Here is a 14,565-nt window from a genome sequence, read left to right as displayed (position 1 = left end):
GGCAACGGGATTTCTTTTCAAATTGTGAAGGGCATCCGTGAGCTCCATAGTGGAGAAGTTCTTTACATTGAGTCAGGAGGAGCAAGAAGGGACCATCATTAAAAGCTAATAGACAACGCTCATAGCGTGATGTGTAAATACTTAACAATTAAACCCCTCCCCCATTGCAGTGAAGTGGTCTTGATTGTAATATTCTTAAAAAGAGATTGCCGTTTTAAGCAATGAGTAAAAAAATGGAATAAATGCTAGAATCCAAGGGAGATATGCAAGAGTCAAAGAGAGCTTGAGACACCTAGGGACGGGCAGGGGAGATTTCACAAATGAACATCCTTGATGTAGAGAAGAATAACTAAGATATCAAAAGACTTTTGCGCTTCCTTTTACTCATTTTGATCACTTCATGACCCGTAAAAGTGTTGGAGTTTGACAAAATGGCTGTTTAACGGGCATCAAGATCCAGGGGAATGTCAGGTGAGTGACTGTCACATTGTAAGGGTGAGGGCTGGGGTGGCGGGGGGGGGGGGGGGGGGGTTGGAAGCTGGAGGTCATGTGATGAAACCTTCAGGAATCCTTGTTAACAATCCAAGGCCTAGTCTGTCCTGTCGGCGTGCTTTCTGTAGTGACGATATTCTGATAGTTCCTCTTTCCCCAGGCATGGGTAGGCTACGAGAGAGGGAGCTGACAGCACAGACCTGCCTCTTGACAACTCACTGGAGCTTCCAGCCCTCCAGAGCTGGCCTGGAGTCCCCAGGAATTGAAGGTCCAGCTGCGGGATGCTGCTGTGAGCAACCCTGGAGAAAAATCATAGGGACATTTAAAATGATAGTTGTTTTTTTAAAAATCCTTTGAACTTTTATCTTTACCTGGTATGAAAACATTGAAAATGGAAAAAGTAAAGGCTGATTGACCATATCCAGCGAAGAATCTTCTCCCGGTTCCCATGGTGCTCTTTTCCACCATAATAGATGTCTCCTGGGTCGTAGAATCTTACAGCACAGAAGGAGGCCATTCCACTCAGCACGCCCATGCTGTCCAATTAGTCCCTATCCTGCTGCTCTCTACCCAAAGCCCCTACACAGCTCGACTAAAACTGAGAGACCAGGCAAACTTCTTCCTGATAATGTTTATGCTTTGACACTGAATTACCCAAGTTATTGCGTTCATTTTTCATCCATGCATATGCAAAAGCTCACAAACTGCTCGCCAGCTCCTTAATGACAAACACACCTTCCGTTGCACATATTCAGCTGGAATTATCATATGAACTAGCCAGAGTGAGGCATTGATTCTTAATCGTATATATTGTATACACTTGGGCTGTGTATTGAGGAGATGATGGGCGGGATTCTCCCTTCTGACGGCAGACTGTTAACGCTGTCGTAAAAACCGGAGAGTTTAACGACGGCGTCATCTGACCGCTAAGTGTAGTGATCATCTGCCCTACAGGAGACCAGCATGGCACTGGAGCAACTCACGCCGCACCAGCTGCCGATACCGGCGTCAGTCGTGCGCCGCGGGTCTGCGCATGCGCACTGCGACCAGTAAAGAACCTACCTCTGACATCTGTCCTATATCTTTCTCCCCTCAATTTAAAGCTATGTCCCCTCGTGCTAGACATCACCATCCGAGGAAAAAGGCTCTCACTGTCCACCCTATCCAATCCTCTGATCATCTTGTATGCCTCAATTAAGTCACCTCTTAACCTTCTTCTCTCGAACAAAAACAGCCTCAGGTCCCTCAGCCTTGCCTCATAAGATCTTCCCTCCATACCAGGCAACATTCTGGTAAATCTCCTCTGCACCCTTTCCAATGCTTCCACATCCTTCCTATAATGCTGCGACCACAATTGCACGCAATACTCCAAATGCGGCCGCTCCAGAGTTTTGTACAGCTGCAACATGACCTCATGGCTCCGAAACTCAATCCCTGTACCAATAAAAGCTAACACACCGTACGCCTTCTTAACAATCCTCTCAACCTGGGTGGCAACTTTCAGGGATCTATGTACATGGACACCGAGATCTCCCTGCTCATCCACACTGCCAAGAATCTTCCCATTAGCCCAGTACTCTGTCTTCCTGTTATTCCTTCCAAAATGAATCACCTCACACTTTTCTGCATTAAACTCCATTGCCACCTCTCAGCCCAGCGCTGCAGCTTATCCATGTCCCTCTGTAACTTGTAACATCCTTCCGCACTGTCCACAACTCCACCAACTTTAATGTCATCTGCAAATTTACTCACCCATCCTTCTACGCCCTCCTCCAGGTCATTTATAAAAATGACAAACAGCAGTGGCCCCAAAACAGATCCTTGTGGTACACCACTAGTAATTGGACTCCAGTCTGAATATTTCCCATCAACCACCACCCTTTGTCTTCTTCCAGCTAGCCAATTTCTGATCCAAACTGCTAAATCACCCTGAATCCCATGCCTCCGTATTTTCTGCAGTAGCCTACCGTGGGGAACCTTATCAAACGCTTTACTGAAATCCATATACACCACATCAACTGCTTTACCCTCATCCACCTGTTTGGTCACCTTCTCAAAGAACTCCATAAGGTTTGTGAGGCACGACCTACCCTTCACAAAACCGTGTTGACTATGTCTAATCAAATTATTCCTTTCCAGATGATTATACATCCCATCTCTTATAAACCTTTCCAAGATTTTTCCCACAACAGAAGTAAGGCTCACTGGTCTATCGTTACCGTGGTTGTCTCTACTCCCCTTCTTGAACAAGGGGACAACATTTGCTATCCTCCAGTCTTCTGGCAGTATTCCTGTAGACAAAGATGACTTAAAGATCAAAGCCAAAGGCTCAGCAATCTCCTCCCTAGCTTCCCAGAGCATCCTAGGATAAATCCCATCCAGCCCAGGGGACTTATCTATTTTCACACTTTCCAGAATTGCTAACACCTCCTCCTTATGAACCTCAAGCCCTTCTAGTCTAATAGCCTGAATCTCAGTATTCTCCTCGACAACATTGTCTTTTTCCTGTGTGAATACTGACGAAAAATATTCATTTAGCACCTCTCCTATCTCCTCGGACTCCACGCACAACTTCCCACTACTGTCCTTGACTGGCCCTACTCTTACCCTAGTCATTCATTTATTCCTGACATATCTATAGAAAGCTTTAGGGTTATCCTTGATCCTACCTGCCAAAGACTTCTCATGTCCCCTCCTGGCTCTTCTTAGCTCTCTAGGTCCTCCCTAGCTAACTTGTAACTCTCGAGCGACATAACTGAACCTTCATATCTCATCTTTACATAAGCCTCCTTCTTCCTCTTGACAAGTGTTTCGACTGCTTTAGTAAACCACGGTTCCCTTGATTGACCACTTCCTCCCTGCCTGACAGGTACATACTTATCAAGGACACGCAGTAGCTGTTCCTTGAACAAGCTCCACATTTCCATTGTGCCCATCCCCTGCAGTTTTCCTCTCCATCCGATGCATCCTAAGTCTTGCCTCATCGCATCATAATTGCCTTTCCCCCAGATATAACTCTTGCCCTGCGGTATATACCTATCCCTTTCCATCACTAAAGTAAACATAATCGAATTATGGCCACTATCACCGAAGTGCTCACCTGCCTCCAAATCTAACACCTGTCCTGGTTCATTACCCAGTACCAAATCCAATATGGCCTCGCCTCTCGTTGGCCTATCTACATACTGTGTCAGGAAACCCTCCTGCACACATTGGACAAAAACGGACCCATCTAAAGTACTCGAACTATAGTATTTCCAGTCAATATTTGGAAAGTTAAAGTCCCCCATAACAACTACCCTGTTGCTTTCGCTCCTATCCAGAATCATCTTTGCAATCCTTTCCTCTACATCTCTGGAACTTTTCAGAGGCCTATAGAAAATCCCGAACAGGGTGACCACTCCTTTCCTGTTTCTAACCTCAGCCCATACTACCTCAGTAGATGAGTCCTCATCAAACGTCCTTTCTGCCACCGTAATACTGTCCTTGACTAACAATGCCACCCTTCCCCTCTTTTAACACCTTCCCTGAGCTTCCTGAAATATCTAAACCCCGGCACCTGCAACAACCATTCCTGTCCCTGCTCTATCCATGTCTCCGAAATGGAGACAACATCGAAGTCCCAGGTACCAACCCGTGCTGCAAGTTCACCCACCTTATTCCGGATGCTCCTGGCATTGAAGAAGACACACTTTAAACCACCTTCCTGCCTGCCGGTACACTCCTGCAACTTTGAAACCTTACTCATGACCTCACTACTCTCAACCTCCTGTATACTGGAGCTCCAATTCAGGTTCCCAAGCCCCTGCTGAACTAGTTTAAACCCTCCCGAAGAGCATTAGCAAATTTCCCCCCCCCCCAGGAAATTGGTACCCGTCTGGTCCAGGTGTAGACCATCCCGTTTGTAGAGGTACCACCAATCCCAGAGTGAACCCCAATTATCCAGAAATCTGAAACCCTCCCTCCTGCACCATCCCTGTAGCCACGTGTTCAACTCCCCCCTCTACCTATTCCTTGTCTCGCTAGCACGTGGCACGGGTAACAATCCAGAGATAATAACTCTGTTTGTCCTAGATCTAAGTTTCCACCCTAGCTCCCTGAATTCCTGTCTTACATCCCTATCCCTTTTCCTACCTATGTCGTTGGTAACTATGTGGACCACGACTTGGGGCTGCTCCCCCTCCCCCTTAAGGATCCCGAAAACACGATCCGAGACATCACGCACCCTGGCACCTGGGAGGCATCACACCAACCGCGAGTCTCTTTAGTTCCCACAGAATATCCCTAACTTTGGAGTCTCCAATGACTAATGCTCTGCTCCTCTCCCCCCTTCCCTTCTGAGCAACAGGGACAGACTCTGTGCCAAAGATCTGTACCCCATGGCTTGCCCCTGGTAAGTCTCCCCCCCCACCCCCCCAAACAAGTATCCAAAGCGGTATACTTGTTACTGAGGGGTACGACCACAGAGGATCCCTGCACTGACTGCTTCCTCCCAGCCCTTCTCACCATCACCCATCTATCTTTATTCTTCGGAGTAACTACATCCCTGAAGCTTCTATCTATGACCACCTCTGCCTCCCGAATGATCCGAAGTTCATCCAGCTCCAGTTCCCTATCGTGGTTTCTGAGGAGCTGGAGATGGGTGCACTTCCCACAGATGAAATCAGGAGGGACACTGATGGCGTCCCTCACCTCAAACATTCTGCAGGAGGAACATTGCACTACCTTCCCTGCCATCCCCTCTAGATAAAAAAAAAAGGTTAAGAGAAACAGGTGATGGGAATTAATTGCCTTTGAGCACGAATAAATAGGGGACAGCTGGGACACTCGGTTGAGTGGGAGAAGAGCTGTGAAAGTGAACAAGTCAGTAAACCCTCTCATTAGAGAAATGTTCTATGTATTTGTTTGCCTCCACTTGGATCTTGTTAACCCCCCTCAGAATCAATGCGGGACAACATATACCAATGGATAGAACAAGTCAGACCAGAGTTACCTTTACTGAGAATCAGATTTATAACGTTGTTTCTATAAGTTGGGGAGGATGATATTAATCACTGTGAAACTAATCAGAGCATTTCTGATGGAAACTGATTCAGGTTACAGGAGCTTGTTAATTAGATAGAACCACAAGAGTTCTCGTACACAGATGAATAAATTCATTATAACAGCTTTGCTTGCAAAAAGCATGCTGTGTTCAGTAAGACAAAATAATTAAACCTTTCATTAATACACTTCTTAATGTCAGTGTATCAGTGGGATAGTCTGTGGATATAATTATGCTGGACAATATTTCAAAATCTCGATTCCCATCAAAGTATATAAATTATCAAAAGCATAGTTGTTGCCAAACATTTGACTTCAACCTTTAGACCATACAACCATAAGACATAGGAGCAGAATATAGGAGCAGAATTAGGCCACTCAATCCAAATTTGTCTGCTCCACCATTCAATCATGGCTGATACATTTTTCATCCCCATTCTCCTGCCATCTCCCCATAACTCCTGATATCCTTATTAATCAAGAACCTATCTATCTCTGTCTTAAAGACACTCAGTGATTTGGCCTCCACAGCCTTCTGCGGCAAAGAGCTCCACAGATTCACCACCCTCTGGCTGAAGAAATTCCTCCTCATTTAAAGGATCGTCCCTTCAGTCTGAGGCTGTGGCCTCAGGTTCTAGTTTTTCCTACTGGTGGAAACATTCTCTCCACGTCCACTCTATCTAGGCCTCTCAGTATCCTGTGAGTTTCAATGAGATCCTTCCCTCATCCTTCTAAACTCCAACGAGTACAGAGCCAGAGTCCTCAACAGCTCCTCATAGGCCAAGCTCTTCATTCTAGGGATCATTCTTGTGAACCTCCTCTGGACCCTTTTCAAGGCCACACAAGTTCTGTGCAAGCCAAGGGGTAAAAAAGCAAAATGTGTTCCAAGAAGAGTCACATTAGACTTGAAACATTAACTCTGTTTCTCTCTTGTAAGAGTTCTTCCTGTTTTTTCCCTTTGTTCCCATTTTTTATGTTTCTTTATTATTTTTGGTCCCTGGACCAATATTCAGGAAGTGTCTTTAAGCAGAAGATTCAAAGTTGACACAGCCTGCTTTCCAGGACACTGTGTTCTAGGGTTATGTATTTTGGAAAGGAGAAGCCAGACTCTTCGGCACTGAGTGGATCTTTGGAATCAGGTTGTGGAGGGAGTTGGTTCAATTGGTTAACTGGCAACCAGTGGGTTTGCCAGGAACAGTGTTCTGCCTGACAATGGTTAAAGATTGGTTCCTGCTTGATGCTCTCTGAGAGAACTGGGCAGAGGTGTTTAGGCCTTGGAAGTGAAAGGAACGCTCTCTCTCTCTCTCTCTCTCCTGCTTGCTGAAGTGAAAGAACTGCTCTATTGTACTGAAAGCAGTGAGTTCCTGGCACCACCTTTGCTGTAAACCTGAAATGATGCTGTGTCTACAGAGAAAGCAGACAACCTTGCCAGAGAAAACAATATCAAGCCCAGAAGGATGAAGTATCAAAACAAAAACCTGAACCTCAGAAAATAATTGACTGGCAGTTATCCCAGTGCATCAAAGAACATATCCTTTTACTTTTATTAATATTTTCTTTCCCTTCCACCACCCTTTCTCCTCTGTATTGTCTGTGTGTGTATCGAGTGGGGCAAGTTGGGGGGGGGTGTTGGGAAAGGCATACAGGTCACTGAAAGGAGCAACACAGCTGGAAAAGGTAGTCAAGAAGGCATACGAATGCTTGCCTTCATTGGCCGGGGCATTGAGTATTAAAATTGGCAAGTCATGTTGCAGCTGTATAGAACCTTAGTTAGGCCACACTTGGAGTATAGTGTTCAATTCTGGTCACCACAGTACCAGAAGGAGGCTTTACAGAGGGTGCAGAAGGGATTTACCAGGATGTTGCCTGGTATGGAGGGCATTAGCTATGAGGAGAGGTTGAATAAACTTGGTTTGTTCTCACTGGAACGAAGGAGGTTGAGGGACGACCTGATGGTGGTCTACAAAATTATGAGGGGCATAGACAGAATGGAAAGACTTTTTCCCAGGGTAGAGGGGTCAATTACGAGGGGGCATACATTTAAGGTGCGAGTGGCAAGGTTTAGAGGAGATGTACGAGGCAAGTTTTTTTACACAGAGGGCGGTGGGTGCCTGGAACTCTCTGCCGGAGGAGATGGTGGAAGCAGGGACAATAGTGATGTTTAAGGGGCATCTTGACAAATACATGAATAGGATGGGAATAAAGGGATATGGACCCCAGAAGTGTAGAAGATTGTAGTTTAGATGGGCAGCATGGTCGGCGCAGGCTTGGAGGGCCGAAGGGCCTGTTCCTGTGCTGTACTTTTCTTTGTTCTTTGTTCTTTATACTAGATAGTCAGTTACATTTTCTGTCTGTTTAATTATAGTACTGTACACAATAAAAGGTTACTCGTGTTTTAAAGTTACAAACCTGGTAGCTGGTTTATTTGGTTCAACCGAGGACCTCGGGTATTTTAAATGAAATCTAATTTCACCTGTGTTGCAATTCTGGGTCAAGTGGGGCTAGAATTGACTGCACACCAGTCAAGGGTGCTGTGACAGAATTTGGGGGCTCGGCCATGGGATCTTTGGAAAGGAGACAGTGAAGATTTGGGGTACAGTGTATATTAAAGAGGAACCAGGCTTGTAATAGCATAGCATGATGACTCTGAAAGCTGCTAAACCCTTCCTTCAGGTTGAGGACTTGTCTTTGGTTTATTTACAAGGGCTTGGAAAAGACAAGTTAATTGAGCTGGCAAGTTAATTAAAAGTAGAAGTGTTGGTTAAAGCTAAGGAGGCAGAGATGTACGATGCATCAGTTGATTCTGCTTGGTTCTGTTGGAAACACTGAGAGAGCCCACGTGAAAGTAGTCCAGATAGTGTAGCATCAGAACCTTCTGGTGGAGAAACCCGTCTGGAGAGAATTCAGTTGCAGTTCGAGCATGAGAGGAAATTATTAAAAATGGAGATGCAGGAAAAAGAAAGAGCTTTTCAAAAGGAAATTGAAATTAGGAAACTTGATGTGGAAATGGAAAGATTAGCAATGGAAGAAAGGGATAAGGGGAGAGAGAGAATATCAACTTAAACGGTTAGAGTTAAAGTTGAGGAAATTCAAGAGGGAGGACCTTCCCCTCCCAGCCCAAATCCGAGATGGGATATGGTTAAATATGTAGAGGTCCTACCAAGATTTGAGGAAAAGGATGTGGCGGCATTCCTCATGGCATTTGAGAAAAAGCAACTCAAATGGAGTGGCCAAGAGAAAAGTGGACATTACCCATGCAAAGTAAACTGATGGGGTGGGCATAGGAAGTTTATGCTTCCCTGTCAGAAGGGGTGTCTAAGGGTTATGACGAGGTAAAAAGGACTATTCTGGGTGCATATGAATTAGTTACAGAAAGATATAGGCAAAAGTTTCACAATTTAAGGAAACAGCCCGAACAGACTTCTGTTGAATTTGAAAGGGCTAAGCAGGTGGGTACGACATGTGGCACGGTGGCACAGTAGTTAGCACTGTTGTCTCACGGCACCAATGACCCAGGTTCAATTCCAGTCTTGGATAAGTTGGCAAGTTCGGAGTTTTTTAAATTTAGAGTACCCAATTCAATTTTCCAATTAAGGGGCAATTTAGTGTGTTCAATCCACCTACCTCGCACATCTTTGGGTTGTGGGGCCGAAATCCACGCAAACACGGGGAGAATGTGCAAACTCCACACGGACAGTGACCCAGAGCTGGGATCGAACCTGGGACCTCGGCGCCATGAGACTGCAGTGCTGCCACTGTGCCACCGTGCTGCCCTGGCATGTTCGGAGTTGGCATGTTCTCCCTGTGTCTGCGTGGGTTTCCTCCGGATACACCAGTTTACTCCCACAGTCCAAAGATATGCAGGTTTGGTGGATTGCTCATGCTAAATTGCCCCTTAGTGGGCAAAGATGTGCAGGGGAAGATCACCCAATTGTGTAGCCAAATGGTGTAGCCAAATCCATAACTATTTTAAGAGACACAGGTGATATGCAAGCCCTCTTCTGGAGAGGGATTTAGTTTTCCCATCCGGAGAGTTCAATGAAAGCTCAGGTGTTAGTCAGTGGGATAAGTGGAAATTATATCCCAGTTCCCTTGTGTGAAGTGCAATTGGAGTGTGATTTGTACTCCGCTCCAGTAGTTGTCGGAGAGGTTAAGATGTTACCAAGAGATAGAATAGACTTGCTTTCGGGGAATGATTTGGCAGGAGTGGACGTTCTAGCTTCAACCATGATTACATAGAATCCGAGGGAAGATAAGGAGACTGGCCAGTTACAGGGACAGTTTCCAGATATTTTTCCATTATTTGTGGTGACCAAGGCATTGGCTAAACAAAGTCCACCACCAGAGATGGAAGTCACACCACCATTGATGGTAGAATACCCTGTTCTGTAGAAACTTGTGGAAGATCAATGCCATTACCAAAGCAGGTTTGTATCCAATTCCCAGGGTGGAGGACTGTATCGATAGGAGAGGCAGAAATCCCATCCGCTAAAAGCTGCTGGCTAATCAGAGGCTGGCAGATCCTGTGATCAACAGTACCACAGAGGGGGCTGTGGCTTCTGTTGGAATGGCACGTCCCTGGAAACCCCAGTTCTGTGTTTAAGTGATGCGCCCGCCATAGCTGAAGGCGATGTGGAAGCAGTGGGGGTTGGGTGTGAATCTGGCAGTATTGGAATGTATGTGAGGGTGAGGTTAATATCGGGATGTCAGGCCTGAGTCCTGATTCAGCTAATGCTGCTGGATGGGTAATGGGGGCGCGATGCATCAAGCATCTTGAGAGGTTGGTATTGTGGTTGGTAGGAGATGTCAAGTGCAAGAATAGATGCATTGACTACCCCTGACCTCCCACATAAGAATATTACACTTCTTGGTGCACTGATGCCACAAACTGAGATCTAGACTTCAGGACTGACCTCCCCAGCTGTTGTGTTCAATTGTTCTGTGTTTGATGACGTGAATCTGTTTACTATTGAGGCTCAGTGTACTTGATTGCTTAAGCCTGGGGGTGGATTCAGAGAACAATACGCTGTGCAAAGAGCTGGAAGTCAGCGCTGAAGCCGGAGAAGACATTTGAAAGCACTATAAATTCAAGCTTTTTAAAAAAATCTGTTTATTCTCCCCACTCTCAACATTTTCATCAATAAACAACCAAAGAAAAAACAAACAAAGCCAAATACAATAACAGTCCCCCACACACAAACCGTCCCCCACACAATATACAGACCCAAACATCCACCCGTACATTCCAGGTAAAAAACAACCAAAGACAACAATACCGCCAATTCCCCCTCCCCCCTCGTAATGTTCAATGGCAACCAATTCTCGGAAGTGCCTAATAAACAGCCTCCGTGAAATACGAAATCCTTCATCCCCTTCAGCTGAGGCTTCACCTTCCCGAGAGTCAAAGAAATTCAAGTAGCCCCCCCCCCCCGGCCAAGCCGAGTCACAAGGCGGAGAAGCCTCCCCCCCCCAACAGGACCCGCCTCCGGCCAATCAGCGAGGCAAAGGCTAACATCTGCCCCTGCACCCGCCTCCTGCCCGAGCCGGTCCAACACCCCGAAAATGGCTTCTCAGGGCCCTGGTTCCAAGTACTGTAAATTCAACCTATTGTACAGTGTCACCTCTGCATAGATCCAAGATATACAATCTCCACCATTAAGGCTTCCAGTATCCTGTTGGTGAATCTCGGAGTTCTCACTCTTGCATGGTGCTTCTCTCTGCTGCCAGGGAAGTACAGGTAGCCATAAGACCATAAGACCACGGCATCTACCTTCCGCTGAGGGCAGCTCCCCTGTCAGACTTTAAAAGGATCACTAGTAAATTCTAAAATTTCCATGACTTGCTCTCTGTTTTACTTTTGCTGCCCATTTTCCATGCCCTTAGAGTTCATCGCCAATTCCCGAGGCAGGAAGTGTACTGGAAAAACTGGTTTATTATTTGTGAAGAACTGTGAGCAAAGATTGTTTCTTCTAATCAATTGAGTGCCGGGATTGTTGAGATCATTACAGCTACGTCGTGGACACTGGCAGATCAATCTCTAAACCTGGGCGCCGTGGTGGCACAGGGTAGCACGGCGGCACAGTGGTTAGCATTGCTGCCTCACAACGCCAGGGACCCAGGTTCAATTCCTGCCTTGGGTGACTGTGCGGAGTTTGCACGTTCTCCCCGTGTCTGCATGGGTTTCCTCCGGGTGCTCCGGTTTCCTCCCACAGTCCAAAGATGTGGGGCCTAGGCAGTGTGTTCTTTCAGAGGCTCGATGCAGATTCCTTCTGCACTGCACAAACTCTATGATTCTAAATGTGTTTTGATCTGTCGGGTCAAGAGCTGTTAATGCCTGATGCTTATCACATCCCAGCAGCCAAGTCAGAGATGGGCAGAGTAGGTGATCATGAAGGTAGGACGGGTCAGCTCTGATGTCTTTATCTTCTGCCCACCATCCCAAGCTGCATTTCGCACTTGGCATGTGGGCATCACCGGCAATGACAGCATTTGTCATCCATCCCTAATTGCCCTTGAGAAGGTGGTGATGAGCTGCCTTCTTGAACTTCTGCAGTCCCTGTGATGTCAGTGCACCCACAGTACTATCAGGGAGGGATTTCCAGGACTTTGTCCCAGGAACGGCGATATATTTCGCAGTCAAGGTGGTGAGTGACTTGGAGGGGAACGTGGAGGTTGGGGCGTCCCATGTGTCTGTTGTTCTTATCCTTCTAGTCGGCAGTGGTCGCAGGTTTGGAAGGTGCTGTCTGAGGAGCCATGATGAGTTCCTGCAGTGCATCTTGTAGACGGTACACACGGCTGCCACCATGCGCCAGTGGTGGAGGAAGTGAATGACCAAGGTGTTGAATCAAGGAGGCTGCTTTGTCCTGGATGGTGTCGAGCTTCTTGAGTGTCGGAGCTGCACTCATCCAGGCAAATGAAGAGAACCCCTTCAACAACAGCAGTCGAGCCAAAATTAGTTTGTCTCTTTTTTTGCTGCCTTTTCTGTCTTTCGCCAATGTTTTTCTTCCCCTCTCTCCCTGTCTCTATCACTGTACCACTCGTCCCACTCGCTGAGTTTATTCATTTCCCCTTGCCCTGCTATCCCTCCTTCCAGTGAGAAGCTGTGGAGTATCCTGTTACATTTATTGCATTGTATTGAGCGAAAAGCCCTGGATCAGGAGCTGTCCTGTTCCATTTACAATACACATTTGACGAGATGGTGGTAAAATACAGGATTGTCCTTTCCGATCCGCAGCAAGCTGTCAGCAAGCAGCCTTTAACCACAGGCTGCCCCAATGCATTAACGTGGTTTAACTTCTCGGTAGATTTTCTGACAGTGCATCTATACCTCTCTAAATTGCAGCTGGCAGCAATACCTTGGTCTCCGAAAGGCAGGCTGTTGATGTGATTCTTGCTGCGTTATTGATTGGTGTGATGAAGAATCCCCATAAAGTAGCTCAACAGGCTGTCAGGGTCTCGCTGCCTGACACTTTTGTTTGACGGATTTTGTTCAGTTCTGGCCCCTTGACAACTTTTATCAATTACAAAAGTGGACAGCAGTGAGGCTGGGGATAAATTAGGGTGGAGCGTTACTGCTGATGAAAAAGGAATGCTTTATAACTGACATTTCCATGCTATGAGGCGCAGCCCGAAAAACCCCAGGCGCATGCCCCAGTCCAGTACCACCGGAGTGTTGTATTGTCAGAGGTACTGCTCTTTGGGTAGGACGTCAATAGAGGCCTCGCCTGACCGTTCCACTTGGTCCAGGCGAACATTGAAGATTCCACGACACCAAGTGCAAAGAAGGCCAGGGAGCTCTGATATCCTGGCCAACGTTCACTCACTAACAGACCGCAAATCCTGGTACAGGTGTTCTGATGGCTCAGGAGGCCCAAGAAGGTAAATTCAAAAGAGGGTAAATTCGACATCAAAAGTGGAGGCTGCAACGTGGCTCTCAGCTCCAAGGTCCCAAACGGGACTACCGTTCCAGCCGGTCCCAGTCTGGGCCGGCTTTTATAAGTCGATTTCCAAGAGTCCCAGGTGATGGGCCTCTGCCTACTAATAGGGGGACTCGTATATGGGTGGCATGGTAGCCCAGTGGTTAGCACTGTTGCTTCACAGAGCCAGGGATCCAGGTTCGATTCCCGGCTTGGATCACTGTCTGTGCGGAGTCTGCACTTTCTCCCTGTGTCTGCGTGGGTTTCCTCCGGGTGCTCCGGTTTCCTCGAATAAGTCCTGAAAGACGTGCTTGTTGGGCGAATGGGACATTCTGAATTCTCCCTCAGTGTACCCGAACAGGCACCGGAATGTGGCGACTAGGGGATTTTCACAGTAACTTCATTGCAGTGTTAATGTAAGCCTACTTGTGATGCTAATAAAGTTTATAATAATAATCACTTATTGTCACAAGTAGGCTTCAATGAAGTTACTGTGAAAAGCCCCTAGTCGCCATATTCCGGCGCCTGTTTGGGGAGGCCGGTAAGGGGATTGAACCCGCGCTGCTGGCTGTGTTCTGCATTACAAACCAGCGATGTAGCCCACTGTGCTAAACCAGCCCCTATTTATTATTCGACGAGCCCCACGGGGAAATCAATTGGGGTGTACCCGTGGGCCTCGTGAGGGTTATCACAATGTGTCTACAATGTATTATCCCTGGTAGGAGGGACTCCTGCTGGAGGTTACTGATTATGAGAGAAGAAGACACGGGCTTGGGTCCAAGTGTAGATCTCTTTCAAAAAAAACCAACCACGTTACTAAAGGTTGTATGATTCCCCCGTGTGTGCGCTAAAAAATTCTCAGAAACCTACATTTTTTATTTCGGCTGTGATAAAAATGATTGAGACTCAGTGAAGCCAACTGCAGCATTTTTATTCCTCATCATGTACCCTGAAGAAAGATTAGCAGCAAATTCTTTTGTGAGTCATGCGAAAGTGATGCAGGTGCACAGAACTGGCATTTACCTCATTGAGTTCCACCTCGCTGTGTGGCACTAATACAAATGTGCATTTTTTATAGAGGCAATGAAAGCTGGTTCACAGGGTGGTTTTATTC

The 14,565-nt window shown here is 46.7% G+C and overlaps 1 protein-coding gene across 3 annotated transcripts in view; it reads left to right on the top strand.

The window, feature by feature from the left end:
- Positions 1-14,565, top strand: part of LOC140386893 (rap1 GTPase-activating protein 2-like) — a 618,530-nt gene that overhangs the window by 38,396 nt on the left and 565,569 nt on the right. The window lies entirely within an intron of this gene.

Source organism: Scyliorhinus torazame, chromosome 12 (genome assembly GCF_047496885.1).
Source record: "Scyliorhinus torazame isolate Kashiwa2021f chromosome 12, sScyTor2.1, whole genome shotgun sequence".
In the NCBI taxonomy this organism is placed as follows: Eukaryota; Metazoa; Chordata; class Chondrichthyes; order Carcharhiniformes; family Scyliorhinidae; genus Scyliorhinus; species Scyliorhinus torazame.
Note: the sequence above shows the minus strand (reverse complement) of the source record. Positions and strands in the feature narration are given on the sequence as shown.